Source organism: Oryctolagus cuniculus, chromosome 12 (assembly GCF_964237555.1).
Source record: "Oryctolagus cuniculus chromosome 12, mOryCun1.1, whole genome shotgun sequence".
Lineage (NCBI taxonomy): Eukaryota > Metazoa > Chordata > Mammalia > Lagomorpha > Leporidae > Oryctolagus > Oryctolagus cuniculus.
In genome coordinates this window covers 47,104,342-47,127,092 of record NC_091443.1, presented here as the reverse complement: position 1 = coordinate 47,127,092, position 22,751 = coordinate 47,104,342, and positions in this window count along the sequence as shown.

The window sequence follows — 22,751 nt, the reverse complement described above, 5'->3', positions numbered from 1 at the left end:
ATAAAATGTATATATTGTTTCAGTCAAATGAACATTAATTATATAAATAAACACATAACTTTAGCATATAATTAAAAGTACCAATATAAGATTTGATATAGCTGAAAAACTATATGTGCCCAATGTATAAACCTTAATATTGATCATTTTTGTTTCTTTCCTCTGCAAAGTCATACCTTAAGCCTCTTTTAAAATTTCTGCACAGAATTAATTTTATGAAATGAATCCCAAATATAACGTCCCACTGAAATTTTCTCCCTCTCACTGAAAACATACCTAACTATAATTTTGGATGTTGCATATACAATTTTATTTTCTTTTTATGATTTTTATGTTCTAATTTATGTTTTCATACTTGTATGCTAACATGTTTTGGTAATGAATATCTATGAAAGATTTAATTTATCACAATTAAGAAACTCAGTACTTCAGATTAGGTTTTCTATTGCCTTTAGAATTGTATTGCCATACGAATTAGAAAATTTATAATAGTAATAGCTACTTTATTTATGAGGATGATGATTCAAGCAAAAGTTATGTGAGTTTACTGATGTCTTTGGAAAACCATTCAGCCTTTTTCAGTTTTTCAAATTTCTTTGTTGTTATCATAATGACAGTGCGTGTTATTCTTAGCTTGTTTGTAGGAAAGAAAGGTGAAAACTTTGGGTATAAGTATTGAATTTAGCTGCAATCATTGATTTGCTTTATTTCACCAGTGATAATATTTTTTATTAGCATATCCATTCAAATACTTATTTAAAATGAGAAAAATCCTAAAATTTTATTATAGACATAAACATATGAACAGAACTGTAATTCAAATAAACAAATTCATCACACTGAAAGGAAAAAAGAAGAATAATTCAAGTAACTATGTAGACATATCTGGATAATACACCCTCAAGCTAAAGTGGGAAAAGAGCTGCTAACAAATATTTAACTCTAATTGGCTTTCCTTTCTCTCTACTTCCTCCCCTTCCCTCCCCCTTTAAAGCAATGTGGTATGGAATATCTATTCTGATATTACTTTTTGTGCATCTAGGAATGAATAAATGAATACATATTTTGTGTATAATAAATTCCAGATTTCTACTGATGGAGAAGCAACTTACAAATAGGGAAATGAGTACTCCACAATAAAGTACTGGGGTTACATTTTAGTAAAAACCTTAAAAAATGATTCAAAAGAAAGCCATAAAATTGCCTTGGTATATTGAAAATGGATCTTCATGTTATACTGAGTATGATAAATACATGTCATAAGTACATGTATAATAAGTACATGTTTTACATTTTTATATTTATAAAATTGATATTGAATCTGTATATGCTTGATATAGATTTTGATATAGTTATCAGTGTATAGCTTACTATCTAGCTAACTCTCTAATCTGTGTTTCTTCTTTTTTAACCCTTAGTGATGCATCTTTTAATTTGAACAGCACAGCGTATTTTTTAAGCCTCAGAACTTTTTAAAACTTAGATTTCATAGAAGATAGTTTATTCAATGCAGCAGAACAGGAACATTGTTGCTTAATTTGCTGATGAAGCATTTAGGGACATAACTTTGACACTTAAAATTTTTACTTACACAGAAAAAAGCAATGTGATACAAACAAAAAACAGCTATGCTATTTGCAACAATAATGAAAAAATTTATCTTAATTTTTTGTATTATGACACATCGAAAAATTTTCTTATAGTCTACTGAAAACCATTAAGTCTTACCATAAATGAAGCTCTTACACTATATACCTTGTTTCCTTACTTAAATCTGAGGTGATGACACTTTGCAAAGACGTTTTGCTCTCAGTGTTATTAATTGCATCATTCATTAGAACTGCTTTACCCTAAAACTATTACATCCTGGTTATGGTAATTAACTATCCCAGACAGTTCAATATTGTACTTGATGAATTAGATGCACAAGCTGTAGTATATTGCACTACAGATAAAACATTTGTGTGATGCTAAAGAGATACTTGAAACCAGTGACTAAATTTTTTGAACAACATTACATTTTATATAAATGTTATAAGTATTTTTCATGAAGATATTCACACATATGTAAGATTCAATTTGGTAGTTATTAACAGTGGATTGAGCTTTGAAAATCTCATTATCCCAAATAACAGTGAACCTATATCCCAATTATTACATTTCTTCCAAGAAATAAAAATAATATTTCAAAAGACTGACTTAATTTTGTGGAGTTGAGTCTAATTTCTTAATGCATTCTTCAATAGAATCTACTAGTAAAATAATGTTATTTTTTTAAATGTTATACCAAAGAGACTACTGCACCATTTGCATTTTCCAATTAAAATATATATTATGGAGAATATTCCAGGGTAGGAACAACATGAATAAAAACTAAATAGCACTCACAGAAAAATATAATATGATCCAGGGTATAGATGTATATAGAAGCATGCACATATGTGCTAGTTCTCTCTCTCTCTCTCTCTCTCTCTCTGTGTGTGTGTGTGTGTGTGTGAGAGAGAGAGAGAGAGAGAGAAAGCGAGAGAGAGAGAGAGAAATATCACTCTCCCAAAGAGTACTGCAATCTATTTTGTCTATCTTAGGTATTCAGCAAATAGCTACTTTTCCAAGTGTCCTTTCTCTCCCTAGATATTCGTTGTAGGTAGAAATTATTAATGCGTTTAGAGTATAATGCTGATAGGTATTTCTCAATTTTTTAAATGATAGAATTTTTTTTTTTCATTTTCCTTGGAGATGGTTTAAATCAGCAAAGGAAAAAATCTTCACAAGCAAATTGAGTATCTTGTGAAATTATTATAAATAATGTGAAAATAGAGCTACCACTGGTGGATATTGATCTGTTTTGCAATGTGTAAATAAGCAGTACATCTTGTCAAAGCAATAAATTGATGCAAAGACTTTATTCTAGTCTGTTCAGATTTTTAGAAGATTTTGTTCCAGCAAAGATCTACCCTAGAACCTGTTCTTCCATAAGCCAAGTGAGTGAGGAAGCTAACTGTACTAGTGCAGACCTATTTCTCACTGGGCTTTGGTGGGAATGTGTTCTAAATATCAGACTGGCGTTATCTACTTCTGGCAATTTTCCTGAAAAAAGTTTATCTTAAATATTTAGAAATGCTAAATAGCTAAATACAAATTGCGTGATTTATTTGCCTCCATGATAAGACTAAGTGGAATGGACCAAGCCTAACACTGAAAACAAGTTAAAAACAATGACAATATAAAACAATGCCTCCATCTCCCCCAGAAAACAACCTAGCCAAATTTATTTTTTAAATGTTTGAAAAGAAAGGAGAGATATTAACTTAATGAACAATTCTAATGTGTGCTTCTTTAGAAGTCTGAAGTGAGAAGCCTGACATTGGATTCCACTTTTACCCAATGCAGATTTTTAAATTACCACTTAGAGACTCAGAAGATGAATAGAACTTTGATCTCACTCATGATGAGAGGGGAGCTAAATGGACCTTACTTTGGTCTTTTCATGGATAAAAGAGAGTTAAAGGTCTCCTAGGTGAAATTTTCATCCTAGGAGTAAGGGTGAAAAAATGGAAACTGTGCTTTCCTCTGTATTGTTTGTTTTTTTGTTTGTTTTAGGGGCTTGAGATCCTAGAAAAGCTATAGCCTACACAAAAGATAGACAAACCCTCACAGGTAAACACAATCTTGAATAAAATAAGTCTGTCATTGTATTAAGCTCATTTAGAATAGTTTCCTGGGCTGATGAAATTCAAAAGTCAAATGATTATTTCTGGAGGAAGCTTAGGTGATTCAGTTCTTTATATTTCTTGGGACTGACATTGTGTCATAGCAGATAAAGCTGCCGCCTGTAATGCTGTGATACCATATGGTCACCAGTGAGTCCTGGCTGCTCCACTTCTGATCCAGCTTCCTGCTAATGTGCCTGGGAAAGTAGCAGAAAATGGCCCAAGTCTTTGAGCCCCTGCACCAACCTGGGCGACCTGGATGAAGTTCCTGGTTCCTAACTTCAGGCCATTGCAGCCATTTGGGAAGTGAATCAGTGGTTGCAAGATCTCTCCTTCTCTCTGTATCTCCCTATTTCTGTAACTCTGACTTTCAAATAAATAAATCTTAAAAAATTCTCTACAATTATTGTTTGTACTGTCAGTCATTGAACCAAAAATTTAATGTTTGGCAGATGAGTACAAAAGGACATGAGAGAACTGGAAAATAACAAGAACAAATAAGGAATAGAAACAAAAAATTATACATATGTTAGAAATTAGACATACTAGAAAATAAATTCACATTTTCAAAATGGGCATGTAAAATACAAAATATTGGATTATTTAAGTATTACCTTTAAAATGAGGTACTTTGCATATATTAGAATTAACTTTATGTTTAATAGGACTAAATATTTGGAATTCAAAATTCCTAATTTTGGCAGAGAATAGGGAATATGAAATAAGGATTATAGTACATAGAGACAGAATGGGTGGTTTATAAGCAAGCGTTGAAGAAGCAATCTTTTTTTTTCTCAAATCTGATAAAAGCATATTACCCACAAATCAAGAAATGTTATGAAATCCATGTAGGATGAATCAGAAACTCACATGTAAGAGTATTATAGCTAAATAGGAAAAACAAAATACAAAATGGCATTCTTAATACAGAGAGAAGTAGAAACATCATCACTGAAAGGGACAAAAGAAAAGTTGAGAATGGAAAAGTTAATAATGCAATATTGATATCTACCATACATATGCTCACATGAAATTATGCATGATCAATAAAACTTCGTTGTTTGTACACCAATAGGTTCTCTTTATAGAAAATCCAAACAAATCTACAAGGAATTCAGCAATATTACTGAACATATATTATACATAGAAAACAAGGAATACTCATATATTCCATTCAAAAAATGTAAAAATAAAAAATTTAAATGCTAAAGTAGTTTGGATTATAATATACAAATAAATAAATGCAAAATACATCAAGGAAGCTGTAAAACACATTGAAAAATTAACAAGAATCTTAGCTGAAGAAATATCTTCATGAATTAAAGAATGAATAATGTTAAGATGTGATGAATGCTTTTAATCAATGGGAGCACATGATTGCTATCAAACTGGTCTTCAGGTTTAATGCAATTTCATTTAAAATCCTGTGAGTCATACGCAAAAATATTCAAAAGATAAGTAGAAAGCTAAAGGGCCTTATATAAAGACAATTTTGAAAAATGAAGTAACATAGACAATATACTTTATTATTTATCTAAATTATTATAAATAGTGATTAAGGCAGTGTGTTTTTAGTGTACAAATACACAAAAGACAACAAAAAGCAGGTTTCACATTTATAGATGTGGATTTATGAAATAGGTAGCATTTTAAAAGTACTATTATTTTAAATGCACATATTTATGAGATAAAGTGTGATAAGAAAATTAGTGTATTTAATGTGTGAAGGTTAAGTCATGCTTCTTATGACTTCCATTTTCTAAACATTTAAATGTTTTCATTAACAATAGCTATACATACCTACTGTTTCAGTGTAACACTCCCATAAATGCATACTATGTTTAGTCATCAAATTGAGGTAATTAATATTTCTCTCTCTCTTTCATTTCTGTATTATTGGAGTCTTTAAGTTCTCCCATTGTATTAGCTCAGATAATATAATATAGGTTATTATATGTATCATAAAATATTGTAATATTGTATAGACTATTATGTAATAGTCTTAACAGTATGCTGGGTAACACTAAGAACTCATTCCTTCTGTCTCATTATCTGAAGTCTGTTATCCAACCTCCATCTAAACTCCCTTTCCCCACCCTTGCCAGCCCCTAGTAAACATTTTATTATGTTCAGGTGAGAATATTTTTAGTTTCCTCATATGAGGGAACATAGGTGTTTGGTTTATTTCAGTAATGATGAATGGATAAAATATGTGATGTATATCTGCAGTGTATATTATTCAGCAATAAAAAAGAATGAAATTTTGTCATTCGGAACAAAATAAATGTAACTGAAAGTGGCATTTTAGGGTAATGAGGGATTACAGAGTCTTTTCAATAAATGGCTCTGGATTGTTTCTATAAGTGAAATTATAGAACAATTAACCTACATTGAAACAGATTAACAGAATGAAAAGGTAAGTCACAAAATGGGAGAAATTCTATCATGTAAAAGTCTGGAACAGACAGCTAGGAAACAAATAATGCATATAATCCCATATAAAACTGAGAGACAAGTAGAACAGTACAAATAGACTTGTCTGTGAATTACATTAAACAGGAAGGAGATCCAAGTTAATTAAAATGTAACTGGTCACCCAGTTATAGATACAGTATGATGGCTACAATCAGATAATACTCTATAAAATGGTTGTATTAGGGTCCCTGGTATCAAGTCCCACCTCTACTTCTGACCCAGTTTTTTTCCAGTGTGCCCAGAAGACAGTTTATGATGACCCAAGCAGATGGGTTCCTGCCATACATGTGGGAGACCTAGATGAAGTTCTGGTTTCTTCTTTCAGCATGGACTAGATCTGGCTGTTGTGGGCATTTAGAGTGAGATAGTGGATGGAATCTGTGTCTCTCTCCTGCTCTCTCTGTCATCCTACTTTTCAAATAAATAAATAAAACAAAAGTATATCAGTGTTTTACAAGGGTGCAGAGAACTTCACTCTGACATGCTGAGGTGAAAGGGTAAATAAGTTTAACTTATTTGGAAAATTCTTTGGCATTATTAGTAAATATGAAAAAATGTATATGTATATCAGAGAACTCAACATGCATATATACACTAAAATATATTTTGTATCTTGTTCATTACAATTTTATAATAGCCCAAATTTGAGTAAAACTCTTATTTCCATTGAGTGTAAAATAGATAAATAGGTTACATTATAGTCAATGGACTAATATAAACTACAAAGCTATGTACATGCATGAATGTAACACATATAATCAAATAATACAAATTTAATGTTGAATGAAAAATAAATTGAAGAATATATTCTGTAAGAAAAAATATGGTTAAATCTTAGGATGAAAATGATTTCTTTTGGAAGACCAAAGATATAGAAATTGGGATGGGGCACTGGGGGATTTTAGAGGTTACCTAACAGAGTCTATTCTTACCTAGTGTTAATTATCATGCTATATTTTGTTTATGATAATTCAGACTTGTGAACCTCTTTATATGTATACCATGCTTTAGAAATAAGCATTTTAGTTAGCTATCTAACTCTAAACAACCCTTCATTTGGCTTGATGCAACCTGCCTAGTACTAGAAGAAAAGAACATGGAGAACTGCCTATTTTGTTTGTGGTCATTCAGCCCTTCTCCCTCCATATTAACAGTCATTATTAAGGTTCATTAACTTTATAAACCATGCTTTGTGCACTGTGTTGAGCTTGTAATTAGACAAAAATTGTGATAAATCCCAGTGTCCTGTTTTCATTAAGTCTAAATTGGATAGAATTTTACACAATTTTGAAGATAATGGCATGGGATGGTTCTTCCCTAATTTTGGTATGCATAACATTCCACTTATTTTATTCATTTTGTCAGGTTTTCTACAAACTTGGGCTTACTCTGAACTCTGTTTTACTTTAGGAGACTTTACGTAAGTTGATTCACATAACTGAAATTGCACATCCATATTTTAGAGTTAAAAGATGTATTTAACATGCACAGAACAATCCCTTAACTTTAAAAAGAATTGTCACTATCATCTTTGTAATTGATTTAAAAGTTTAAATTTAGTGATTTATCTGATGAAATTCAAGTCTATTAGAGTGATGCCTTAGTTATTTAGAGTTCTATTATGACTTTCATTTCAAATACTTTAAAAATAGCCAAAAAAAAAAAGCAAACCAAGTCCTTGAGCTCACCTAAACAAATACCACAAGTAGAAATATGTTTAGTACAGTAATTTTCTTTCATAATGCCTAGTCTACTCAAAATTGGAAATAGGGGAGACTGTCTAGAGTAAAGGCAATGAAAATTCAGCAGGCACAAAGAGAAATAAAAAGAAGAAAATCATACAATAATCAATTTGTATTACAAATTAAATTTAATAAATTGATAAAAATTGCATCTAAAGAAAAACAGCTATTTGGATACTAGTATGAAAACTCCTGCTTTTTCTGGGAGTTATATATGGGTAAACCTCAAATATCAGAACAATAGAAATAATAAACTTGTTTTTACCTCATAATGGAGAAAATACTTTTTAAATGAATGGAAAAAGAAAAGTAATTTAATTGAGATGCTTTAAATAATGAATAAATAATTAAATTGAATAAATTAACTGATTTTCAAAATAGACTTATTTAATATAGTAAGGATAAAAGTATATAGTTAATTAAATAAAAAAGTTAAATATGCATATATTGCATTTCATAGGATAGCAAAGAAAACTCCGTAATAACAAATTAGATTTTACTGAAATTAACTGCTACAATAGTAATTACTAAAATTGTCAAAAATAAGTAAAAAATGAAAAATAAATAACTGAAAAAAACCGATGTCCACTTGATAATAATCCTCTGATGCACTTGTTTTATATATACAGTATCAAAGGTGAGTATTTTTCTATGTACACAGAAGAAATAACTTAGACATGTGATCATTATATACAGACATACATGCTACCAAAAGTCCCCAAATTAACTTGTTAGAGAATCAAACTTTGATAGCAAAAGTTTATACATAAAGAACAGAAAGAAAATTTTAACTCAGGATATAAATGTAAGCATTCTAAATAATTGATTTACACATTGAGTCCAGAAATATATTATATAACAAAGTAATAGTAATCAACTCAGTAACAGCAATAATACAGGATCAGAAGTTCTGATAACTAAAATATAGAATTATTGTATAAGGTCTATCTGCCACATAGTAAATACTTTTCAAATAGAATCACAGAGTATTTGAGACAGTAAAGACCTATGAAGTTTGCTAAGTTCAACTCTACAGTGCTACAGAAACATGTAAAGCAATATCTTAGGCACATTGTTATCCAGTCTCTTTTAGGATGCTTTCAATGACAAGTTTCTCATGAGTGTTTTAGAACACGGTGAGTTCCAATCCATAGTAGTTGGAATTATGATGAAGTTTCTCCTTGCTCTGAAATAATATCCCTTCCCATATTATGGGTATAATGCTTTTCCAAAATGCTAATCCATTTAATTTTATTTAGATATCCAATACTGTTTCCTTATACTCTTTTAGTTTTTAATTTATTCAAAACATCCTCATTTGAAATGGTTTCCAGACTATGAAAATCTTGACCACTCATCTGGGAACATTTTTATGTACTTGTCAATGTTCCTCTTAAATGTGAGGCCCAAAAGTGAAAATGATACTCCAGATAATGTATGATTAATGCACAAAACAGTAGAACTATTTCCTTTTTATTCTGAGCACTACATTTCTATTAATAAAACCTAATAATGCATTAGCTGTCTTTTGACAGCCATGTCACACTGTTGACTCTTATTGAAATCATGGTTATTAAAACTTCTAGCTAGTTTACATATGAAAAGTGGTTAAATCAAGCTTCACAAAGGCAGACATTTTAAACATGAGAAAAAAATGTGAGAATAATGTGAGAATTTCTCTAAAGCAAATCAGACAACCAACTGTGAATAATCCTGATAATGTCTAAAGAAAGAAAATAGGGATAGCAATTTTCAAAGATGATACTGGATACATCAATAGCTTTGTCCTGACATCATAGGAAGGAATGTATGCATAGACTTTAGACAAGATAAATGTAGAAGCACATTTTCTTCTCATAAGTACTGTTAACATGGTATTTCATTATTGATTCCTTTATGCTTACTTTGTTTTTAATCTATCTGAATTTTTAATATTAAGCTTTTTGGTGTAGAAAACACCACTCATTTACCTAAACTGAAAATTTATTTTTATTGCTTTTTTAGATTACCCACATTTACAATTTTTATTAACATAGATTAATATCAGTCCCCTTGTTTTCTATTTGTTGCATTTCTTCATTTCTTTTTTGATCTTTTTCCTATTTAGTTTTAATAAAGAGTTTAACATGATTCAAGCACATATCCTTTCAAAACATGTCATGTATACATCTTTTAAAACTGTTTCCTGAGGTAACACATGTATTTTATAATAACTTAAGTCTCCCTTCAAATAAAACATATGACTTCACATGTAGTGCAGGTAATTACAATTTCCCCCCTCTATCCCTTGTTTCATTGTCATGATTCACTTTATCTCTACGTTGTTATTACCCAATCATTGCACTTACTATTGTTTAAAACAGCTACTTTGTGGACAAATTTGGAATAACCAGTAAAAAGATTGTATTTTACCTCTTCTAGTATTTTTCCTTTGTTTGTGTAGATCTGAATTTCTTATCTGTATAATTTTTCTTCTCCCTAAAAAAATTCTTTTAATATGACTTGTAGGCAAGTCTGCTCATGATTAATCCCCAAGTACTGTTTGAAAAAAGATCTTTCACTGTGCAGGATAATTAATGCAGAAACAAAATTCCAGGAAATTTTGTTGCTGTTGTTATTTTCTTTTAATTGCTTTTAACATATTGACCATATTATTTCAGTCTATTCTTGCTTGTATGGTGTCTGAAGAGAAGTCTGATGTATCATTTATCTTAGTTCCTTCATAGGTATGATATTTTCTTTCTTCCTTCACTATCTTCAAGATTTTTCTTTGTCTTTTATTTTTCTTCAGTTCCAATATGATATAACTATCTCTGCGTGTTGTATTTTTACGAAATTCTCAGTTGGAGTTTGGGAAATACATGAAGTCCACATGTCTTGCTAACTTAAATTCCAGTGGAAATGATGATGTATTACACCCATTGCATTCACCATGTGTTAGGCACAGATATAGATATATGCATAGATAAAAATAAAGATAGATACTGATTTATATAGATGTATATTCACCTATAGGCACACATTCACATATCTAACGAGCCTTTTTTAATCCTTATAAAATACTGTTAGGTAGTTACTTATTATCCCTATTTCATAAATGTATAAACTGAAACCTAGAGACGATTACCATGCCCAAGTCCACACAGCAGAACCTGAATTCAAACCTAAGCAGTCAAATGCTAGAATCTATGCTATGTAACCATTACATATATTGTTTCTATGCAACTAAATGCACATATGTTTTTGAGCTGTGGCATCTACATATCAATACCCCTGAGGAATTTTTGCCACAGTTGTTATAACAGAATGGATTCAAAAAAGCAGGAGGGTTACAAAGTTGAGGGAAGAAACTCCATTAGCAAGTAGCTGATTTCCCTAACTCAACGACTGACACATAATTCTGTTTCAGGAAACTGATAGGAATTAGTTCCCACCAGAGGCTGATAAACAGAAGTTATTTCTTCTACTAAGGGGCATCCTGTGCAGAGAGTAATTCCTGCTAAGTCTGTAATACTTTATCCATTTTAGTATTTTATCTTTGTTTTGTTCTAGTACTATTGTTTGAACTCTGTAATTAACACACAATTATTCTTAGGTGTTTAAATTTTAACTGAAAAGTGATCCCTGTTAAATATAAGAGTGGGAATAAGAGAGGGAGGAGATGTACAATTTGGGACATGCTCAATCGGACTTGCCCCAGATGGTGGAGTTAGAATCATGCCAGGGGATTCCAATACAATCCCATCAAGGTGGCATGTACCAATGCCATCTCACTAGTCCCAGTGATCAATTTACGTTCACAACTGATCACACTGATAGGTCTAAGAGTCAAAGGTATCACACAAACAAGTCTAGTGTCTGCTAATACTAGCCAATAGATTCAAAAAGGGAGAGAACGATCCATCATGGGAAGCGGGATACACAGTAGACTCATAGAATGGCAGATGTCCTAAATAGCACTCTGGCCTCAGAATCAGCCCTTAAGGCTTTTGGATATGGCTGAAGAGCCCATGAGAGTATTTCAGGCATGGAAAGCCAAGACACTCTGGCAAAAAAAAATAAATAAATAAAATAAAATAAAATAAAATTAAAAAGAGGACCTAAATGGAAGATCTCTGCGAGTGAGATCCCAGTGGAAAGAACGGGCCATCAAAGAAGGAGGTACCTTTCTCTGAAGGGTGGAGAGAACTTCCACTTTGACTATGACCCTATTGGAATAAGATTGAAGTCGGTGAACTCAAAAGGCTTCCATGGCCTTGGCAACTCATGACTAGAGCCTAGGGAGATTACTGACTCCATAAACAAGAGTGTCAAATTGTTAAGTCAACAACAGGTGTCACTGTGTATTTACTTGTCATGTGGGATCTGTCCTTAGTGTGTTGTCCAATGTGAAGTAATGCTATAACTAGTACTGAAACAGTATTTTACACTTTGTGTTTCTGTGTGGGTGCAAACTGATGAAATCTTTACTTAATATATACTGAATTGATCTTCTATATATAAAGATAATTGAAAATGAATCTTGATGTGAATGGAATGGGAGAGGGAGCGGGTGATGGGAGGGATGTGAGTGGGAGGGAAATTATGGGGGAGAAGCCATTGTAATCCATAAACTGTACTTTGGAAATTTATATTTACTAAATAAAAAATTTTAAAAAATCACAAAAGTTTAGTCCAAGTGCTATAAAATGGATACAAAAACACTTTTATCATACAAGGGACAATCTGCCATTAACTTCACTAGAGCAGATAAAACACATAACTGATATGTTTGACATCGAATTCTCAAGTTATATACAATAACCAACAATTGCTTTGTTTAATTTCTCAGAATACAGACTTTTCTTTTGGATTATTCAGAAAAAAATACTATTTTTTAAGATTTATTATTTATTTGAAAAGAAGAGTTACAGAGAGGAAGACTCAGAAAGAGAGAGAGAGAGGGATCCATCTGCTGATTCACTCCCCCAAAAGGCCGCAAAGCCTGGAGCTGCACCAATTTGAAGCCAGGAGCCAGTAGCTTCTTCTGCATCTCCCACGTAGGTGCAGGGGCCCAAGCACTTGGGCCATCTTCTACTGCTTTCCCAGGCCATAGCAGAGAGCTGGATCAGAAATGGAGCAACTGGGACTTAAACAGGCACCCACATGGGATGCCGGCACTGCAGACGGCGGCTTTACCTGCTATACCACAGCACAGGCCCCTAAGCCTTGCACTTCTATTGAACAGTGAACTCAAGCCCAGAAAGCAGAGACAAACACACTTCTGTGGATCCAATTTCCTTTTCTCTTCTTTCAGGCTTCTGGATCTCAGCAGTAATAAAGCAGAGTTAATGTGAATATCATTTCTCTACTATTCTCCTTACTATATTTGAAATATTTAAGCTACACAAATTTCCTATTTAACTATAAACTAAAATTGGACAAGCAAAGTGTACCTTATGCATGAAATTGCTGACAGTATAAAATCACTCTTCATGAGAAAAAGTAGCAATTAACCCAAGGCAAACTTTCTGATTCAAACAATCATTTCTGAAATATGATTATTGCAAAAAGCATTGTATAAAAAGTTCTTTGGGTGCTATTAAAGCATTTCCTATAGAAAATAAAAATATGAGCTCATTTTTAACAAAAAATTCTATTTATTTATCTGAAAGGCTGAGTTACAGAGAGTGAGGGTGAGAGAAAGAAAAAGAGAGAGCTTCCATCTACTGGTTCACTCCCCAAATGGCCACAAGGACCAGGGCTGGGCCAAGCTGAAGCCAGGAGCCAGGAGCTTCTTCCAGGTCTCCCTTGTGGGTACACAAACCTCTGCTTTCCCAGGCTATTAGCAAGCATTGAGCTGGATCAGAAGTGGAGCAGCTGGGGCTTGAACTGGCACCCAAGGGGATATCAACAGTGCAGGCAGTGGTTTAACCCACTGCACCACAGCACTGGCCCTTGAGCTCATATTTTTCAAACATACTTAAATGATCAAGTAAATTCAATAGGGTACATTATATAATTCATCAATAGGCCAAATAGTATAACCCAAATATGGACATTTCAATAAATTAGGTATAAATGATACCAGAGTAACAGATGGAGCAATCAGCTGGAATGAATAAGGAAACTGTATGAAAATGACAGTGGGTACTATGAATAAAAGCAAGGACCCCACTAGTTGTTACTTGTGCATGTAAAAAAATTGCTGACTCAAGTAGTTGAGTAGTTCAAAATCTAGGCTTTTGAAATCCAAATTTTACTACAAATCTCTGGGCCTTAGGGTGAGGTTCTGACCCTTCCCAGTGAGATGTCTGCCTATAATATCTTTTCTGTCACTGATTAAGTTGATTTTCTGCTATTCTTTAAGATAATAACAGAGGGGCCGCCACCGTGGCTCACTTGGTTAATCCTCTGCCTGTGGTGTCGGCATCCCCTATGGGCGCTGGTTCTAGTCCCAGTTGCTCGTCTTCTAGTCCAGCTCTTCGCTGTGGCCCAGGAGGGCACCTGCCTGGGAGACCAGGAGGAAGCACCTGGCCCCTGGCTGTGGCTCAGCACAGTGTGCTGGCTGTAGCAGCCATTTGGGGAGTGAACCAGCGGAAGGAAGACCTTTTTCTCTGTCTCTCTCTTTCACTGTCTATAACTCTACCTGTCAAATAAATACCTGTCAAATAAATAAAATTAGAAAAAGATAATAACGGAAGTTTATTGCCCATAGAACAGACTGTAGGATCTTAATTTTGAGGTAGGTCAGTAAGTGGAGTCAAAATATGAGATCTGTTTGGATCAATTGATACCAGTTGTCCCAAGTACTCTAATTTGGATGCTTTCTGTTCTTTATTTATGCAACACTTCTACCTTGCAGATATGATGAATAAACTTCTAAATTGAACACTTGGCCTTTCCATGAATTTTTCCTTAAAAGGAAATTAGGGAGGGAATAGGCCATTTTTCAATTTGGGTTTCTAAACTAATCTGAGAAGACCAAATAGTTTAGAGGTGCTTTCCCTTCCCATTTAACCTTCCATACTCAGTGCAGATTGAAAACCCATCAGCAAATAGAAAATCATGACAGAGTTTCAATTTTTTTTGTTTTGAGTGTGCTAGATTAAGATTTTCTGTCAAAGTCCAAATAACTACCTATTATAACAGAAGGAGCATATTGCTGCAGGAGCAGATGTGGGGTCCTAACAAATAGCCCTCCTTAAAAAGAACTTACCAAAAGGATGAATAGACTTTCTCAAAGCTCTTATTTTTCACATGATTTGAAAAGAAATAGCATGCATACAAAGGCAAGTTATGGAAAAAAACCCTGAGACCAGAGAAAGAATAATAGAGATGAAAAATATGATTAGTGAAGAAACAAAATTGATGGAACTTTGCCAACAAAACTTTATGGAGGCAATGTGGATTTCCATAATAAATTATCAGAATATAGAGAAAGATAAGAAGATGAGATCAATGAGCATAAAACTGCTATGTAGTTTCCATTTCCCATAAATAAACTATTCTGAAAAGAATTCTATCCCTTCCAAAAAAAGCTTAAAAACTTAAGAAATAAGCATACTTTGGAAAAATGACAAATGGAATACTATACAATTAGATTTTAAAAAATTCCTTTAGTATGTTTATTAATCTTAAGACTGGTGCTAGAAAGATGGATTTATAAAGAGAAACAAAATTCTCAGATAAATTTGCAGAGTTTTACTGATGTTGATATGAAGAATACATGAAACAATGTGTCTAATGTAGTTATTTAAACCCTGACACACAATAAATCCATGCCAAATGATAAATAGTGTTATTAAGCGTTTAGGAACCTATTACAAGTACACATATTTTAGCGTACTTGTTTAATGGAATACTAATTATGAAAAGGCAGAAATCAATAACAGTTTGGATGAATTTCAAATACATGCTAAGGAGAAAATAAAGTCATACAAAATATTGCATACTGTATCACGATATTTATATGAGTTCTAGAACAAGTCAGAGGATGTTTCTGTGTGGGAAAGGCCAGGAAGAAATTTCAAGGATGATGAATGTGATTTTATCTTGAAAAGAGTGTTGTGCATTTGTAAAATATATGAAATTATAAATTTAAGATTTGCACATTCTTAGGGTGGCCAATTGGTACAGTGGTTAAAATGCTGCTTGGGATACCTGCACACCATATTAATGTCTGGCTTTTAGTTCCTACTCCAATTCTAAGTCCAATTTCTTCCTAATGTGCTTGCTCATAGGTAATGGGTGATGGCTCAAATACTTGTCTTCTTGCCACCCAAGTGTGAGATATGAATTAAATTCTCTGCTCTTGGCTTCAGCCTGCTACAGGCCTAGCTATTGCAGACATTTGTGAATTAGCTAGTTGATAGAAGATCTCTCTGATGCTGTCTCTCCACGTTTCAAATATAAATAAATAAGCAAATAAATATTTGTGCATTTTATTTTATGTAAATGTAACTGTAAACAATGGAAATAAACATGGAACTCCACTGAGAAGTTTTCCTTTTACAGTAATATCTTTACAAATTCTGAAACAGTTTTTATGGGTTTGAACAAATAAATTTATTGAGAGTTATGGGAGCCCGGTTTCTCACAGTTGGAACAAGATACTGCAAATATGAAAACGCAGACTAGACTGTTCCCCGTGGTGTTTGTTTGGAATCAGAGATGATATATCAGTACGGAATTACGGTTTTCAATATACACAATCTGTGTATCCACATCCTAGCTCTGTGTGCTGAAAGGATCTAAAACAATGGCATAGCAGTAGCATTTAACATATCTATTGCATACTAAATGCCAAATTATTCTAAAAAGATCCTGGATTCCTTGGTAAAACAGCTGATTGCAGAGTTGAGAGAAAGAAAGTAAGAAAATATCCTTGTTTTTCTGCTCAGTCTGCAAAAACAACACAATATGGATAAAGTGACATAAACAAGAGACATTTATTTCTTATAGTTCTGTAATCAGGAAAGTCCAAGATCATGGTCTAGGCCAATTTGGTGGTGAGCTCCTTCTTCCTTCTGTCTCTTCTGTGTACTTACATGGGTAAGAGAGAGTATTCTTTCTGTCTGTCTTTCCCTCTCATGATAAAACACTATCCTTTTATGGATGTTTCCACATGTATGACCTCGTTTAAACCAAATTACCTCCCAAAGGCATCCACCTCATAGTGCTATCACACTGGGGCAAGGGTTGAGGAGTGGGAGAAAGGATTCAGTTTCAAAATGATAATTTTGGTAGAACACAAACAGTCCATAACATGCACCCAAAATGATCGAACATACAAAGAGAGGACATAAAAGTTACCACGAAGGAGATTCTGAATAAATTGAGTATAATTTCATCATCAAACTTGACAATTATACTAACGAATTGTAACTGGATATAAGAATTTGGTATCTGTGATACAAACAAACACAAAAATAAGTGAGTAAATGACTGCTGTATAGTATTCTATAGAGTACATGTCCCATAATTTCTTTATCCAGTCTACTGTTGATGGGCATTTGGGTTGGTTCCAGGTCTTAGCTATTGTGAATTGAGCTGCCCATATGGGATGCCGGTGCTTCAGGCCAGGGCGTTAACCTGCTGTGCCAAAGCGCTGGCCCCTTTCCCTACAAATTAATACAAGGAGAAAGGGACACTAAAACATTGCAGGACCAATCTGACAAGATCCACTTTAAGCAATTGATGAAAGTTAACACTGCTTAATATTGGGACAAACTGACATAATATCTTTCAATACAGAAATATCATTCCTGCAGTATTCTTGCCAAAAGGCATAACATGACTAAAATAATCATGAAATATCAGGTATATTGAACTGAGGGTCAGTGTGCAAAGTAATTATCCTGCACTCTTCAATATGTCAAGGTCAAGAGAGACAAAGAAAACCTGAAATATTCGGCTAAAAGAGACTAAACGGGCATGATAATCAACATAAATTTTGTAATCCTGGATTGCATCTTAGACTAAACAAAATCTGTTAGGGAAATTACTGGGACAACTAATGCAATCTGAATATTGGCTAGAATTGTGGAAAACTATTATTGGATCAATATCGAATCTCTTGATTTTCATAACTGGATTTTTTTGTAGGGTGACATCTTTTTTAATTTAAGGTAAAAAAATTCATAGAATTCATTAATGCAGATTTAGGAACATAGTGGTACAGGATATCATCTTTATTGTTTGGAAATAAAATACAATCTGAAATATTTATAGGTAAGGGGAAACAGTGTACCCCAATTTTTCTAATAAGATTTAGAGAGAAAATTCTATACATAGTTTGGAAGGTGGCCTCCAGAAAAGGTTCCCACATACTTAGTGGCTTGTATTTTTTGGCTAGATTCTCAGAACTGGCATAATCAAGAAGTGATAGAAAGCATATTCAAGACCAAGTCATAAGAGTCAGTGTAGTGTTATTGTCTATTCCTCTCTCATGGAGTTGATTCCTCAACTCCACCAGAACACACCCTTGGCAGACACACTGAATACAACCCCAAGAGTTAACCTGATGAAGTCCAAACAGCTGAGTAGCTCCCTAATCCCTGATCCTCAAAAGTTGTGTGATATGTTGAAAGTTGTTTGCTTTAAATCGCCGGATTTAGTAGTAATATATTACTTAGTAATAGGCACCTATTTTATAGTTACCATGAAATATTAAACCAGATAAAGTAAATGATGTTGAAAATGTACAACAATGCTAAGATTTGAAAAGAGATGCTATATCTCAAAAAATAACTAATGAACATACAGAGAGAGAGAGAGAGAATGCAAAACTCAGCAAACTGTAAATAACTACAGAACCTCAGTAAAATCGCAAGTTCTTAGTTGTAGGGAAATAAGAACATAGTAACAAATAAAACAAGCAATATCGTGATCAACTCACGCAAACATTGCTTGACATTCATCATCATTATTAGCACTATTAAACTGCTGTATGCAGTAGCTCAAAAAAACTAAAGGCAAAACTCATTGTGCTGACAAGGCCTTCAGGATATATTAACTAAAGACTAAAACAACCTCACGATAATATAAACTCTTATAAAACAATAAAATTAAAGCATATATTTTTTGGAAATATGTGTATTTGTAAATATAGTCAATTTACTGCTAGACAGTGATTTTCTTACTTCCCCAGTTATATTTTAAATGGGTTGTAAGTGTCTGAAAAGCATTAGATGAAACCTCTAAGTAAACAAGAGATTCCATTTGTAAAAGGCACTACCAAATTTTGTGCTTTATTTTCAAATGTAGAAGTTGATATAAACCTTACTATTCACTTTTCATATTGAATTTTTTAACATTGAATTTTGACTTTTTACATGTCATTTGATTAGGAAAATATCTTAAAATTATCCAGTAGTTTACAGAGGTTGAATATAAATTCTGTTAGTAAATAGCATTTTAAGACTATCAAATATGGAAATGGAAAGTCTATGTTGCTGGGAAGACTTTCTGCTTTCCAAGTTGTAAATCCATTTCACAATAATTATCTTGTCTGAATATACACATTGGTATCTTGCAAAAGTGGCTTGAATACATTTTTCTCAAACAATGGGAACAGAGAAGTCTTCATTAAACATGTATATGGATATCAAAAGGAAATTGATTTGTTTGAAGTTTTCACTAGGTTTTCTTATAGGAGTTTTTTTTTTCTTTTCTATGTGGTTCCATTCAATTAAAAATGCATATAAATTTTTAATTAGCCGCACAATCATGGTTATATTGCACTCCCCAGTGCACATGTGCTCTTTGAAAAATGTCTATGAGAAATGCTGTGCTTAACTGAACAGAGTGTCCTATTGCTGAACCTTGTTTTAATATTAAGAAACCAGAAATGGAAAAGAAAAGAACTAAGTAAACCTAAATAGTCGGAGGCTGTTGACTGCTTCAATTCACCTGCAGCTAACTCACCAAGTGGGAGACCCTGTTTGTTGAGAAACGCTGTGCCAAGGAGATAGCATTTAATGGCTTTGGCATGAAGAATGATTTTCATCAGCTGTAACAAACAAGTTCCTCATCTCCAACCCTACCATCTGTCCTCCTGGTTCCCACCCAGATCTCTATATATGGGCTCAGTTGAACAGGTTTCAGACTGCCTAAGGTCACTACACAATCAACCTTAACAGATGGCATCACAGCGAACATCTAAACTGTAGCAGTGGCCAAATGCAGAGGATGATCCTCATTGCTAAGGAAGAATGTCCTCTGTGCACACTGCCCTGATGTTCTGATTCTACTAAACATTGCATGGCAAAATAAGTCTCCACAGTATGTATTAACAGCTTGAGTAGACTGGTCTGTGCACTCATTTGACAGTGCATTTTCTAGCATAAAACTTTTTTTCAGGTGTTTGCATAACTATGATTAGATTGATAAGTAAATAATACCTACTACTAATAACCAATATAATATTATATATGTATTTAAGAGGAGAAGTAGACCAGATATGCCTTGTTTGATTTTGTTGTTCTTTAAGAAAATTTTCATGCAGTTGAAAAATAACACTATTTTCTGTAAAAATGGTCATATTCAGCTTAAGATAATCACAAATAATGATCAACACAATATCTTTTAGGTTTAAATATAATCCTATTTCAATAGAATCCATATGCATTTTTGTCCCAGCTGATGAATATTCTCACTTGAATTTCTTAACCTCACTTCAAGTTCAACCATTAATAGTGTTATCCTGACTCTAAAAACAGATTTAATTCAAAATTTTCATATTTATACCATGTGTAGTTTCATTTCTTCCATCATTTAGTTTAATATTTGGAAACAAATGATTCTAGAATATAAAGATCATCTAGTATTTTCTCTAAAGGTAAGAGCCTACTCATTTATCCCATCATGAGTCCAAATTATAGCTAATAGCAAATAACCTACAAATGAAATTTGTAAAAATCGTTTCTTGAGAAGCACATAGATCCAAGAGAGGCCTATAGATACTGTACGTTTTGGACTGCCAATAAAAAATGGTCAGCGAGAATTTTCTGTAGTAAAACTCTGCCTTCACAATTTTCATTAAGCACACTGAAAAAATGGAACACATAGTGAAGGTAAATTATTAAAATTAGAATAAAAATAAATCAATGGACAATAAAAGCAAAATTAAAGAAGCTGAGCATCACTATAGGAATATCAAAAAGTGAATAATGGGAAATATGAAACATAAAATAAAGGTGAGGTAATTATTAATTATAGAGATCAAATAAATTTCTTATAATATAAGATAATTAATTTTCAGACTAAAAAGTTTTTCACATATACCTTAAGTCCTCCATTTGCACCCTTGATATTTTCTCATGAAATTCCAGGTCCTGAGGATATGAAAGCCTCATAAAAACTGCCAGAGATGATAAGTTTACATACAGGGATCAAAAATCAGAATACAGCATTAGGAGCTAGAAGACAACAAGGTCAATGCATTTTGGGGAAAAATATTTTTTTTAACTTAGACATCTGAACATAGACAAGGAATTAACTAAAATGTGTGGGTAAAATGAAGATGATTTCAATAAATCAATTTATTAAAATATTACTTCTAGAGATAAAGTAGGGCATAAATCAGAAAAGTGTGACATGAAGGCAGCTGATTAGATCAGAGAATCAGAGGGAGGGCATAAGAAGAAAGTTTTCAATGAAAAAAGTCTTGTTGGGTTTATGCATGGGTTCACAATTCTTTCACAATTTTTGGAAGAAATGCCAGAATATTAAGAAAAAGATTGTGAACCTTAGAATTAACAAAGGAAAGGAAACCCTAGTGCATTATTATCTTGCCACAGTCAATCATATTTAAGATAAACATCACACATTTGTTTAACAAAAAATTGTCATAGACTTTATTGGGAGCAAGAAGGAAGTTAAGCTGGAAATTCTGATTGGTGACTAAACTAATGCTTATCATCATAGTAAAAAAGAAATAAAAATATCTAAAATTGATAAACAAAAAGTGCATTTGAAGATTATTGCCTATAATTAAGTAAATAAATAGCAGAAAAAACATTAAAGATTGGATATGGAAGTGGAAGATTAAGAAACTGGGTACAAAACCCACACCCTGCATCAGAGTACCCTTCTTTGATTCCCAGCTCCAGCATGAGAGGCAGCAGGGATGGCTCAAGCAAGCACTTGTGCTCCGCCACCCATATGGGAGACTTGTAATGGGATCCTTGCACCTGACTTCAGACCCCTGAGTGTTACTGGCACTTGGGTAGTGATCCAGCCCATGGGAGGTCTCTCTTCCTGTCTGTCTCTCTCTTTCTAATAAATTTTTAAAAAGATTGAATAAGGAAACACAGAGTTGGAAACTAAGCTATTATACTAGTATTTATGATTATTTGCCTTAGAATGCTATTTCCCTTAGAACCAACATTCTTTGTTAATTTGATAAATTAATTATAAGAATAAATGGAAAAATAATGAAAATATAAAGTGAAAACACAATAGTTGATGACTACAGAGGATTAGATATGAATACAGGATGAGGTGAAAACCAAAGGAGTCATTTAAAGACAAGCTGTAAACGACTGTTCTCCAGGTCTTACTAAGCTACAAAATAAAGAAGCACCCAACTCACTCCAATTATTTTCATCTCTACTAAAACAATGGCCAGAGAAAGAGAGAGACCTCTAGAAAAATATAAGCTAGGGAATTGTATGGTGACAGGTTATTAGACTGGGGTGAAGTGGCTTCAAAGGTTTTCAAGAGGGGATAACAAATTGTTAATACATTTATTTTTGTTTATTTGAGATGCCAAGTTACAAAGAAGCGGGGGTGGGGGTGGGGGACTATCCACTAGTTCACTTCCCAAATGGCCAAAATAACT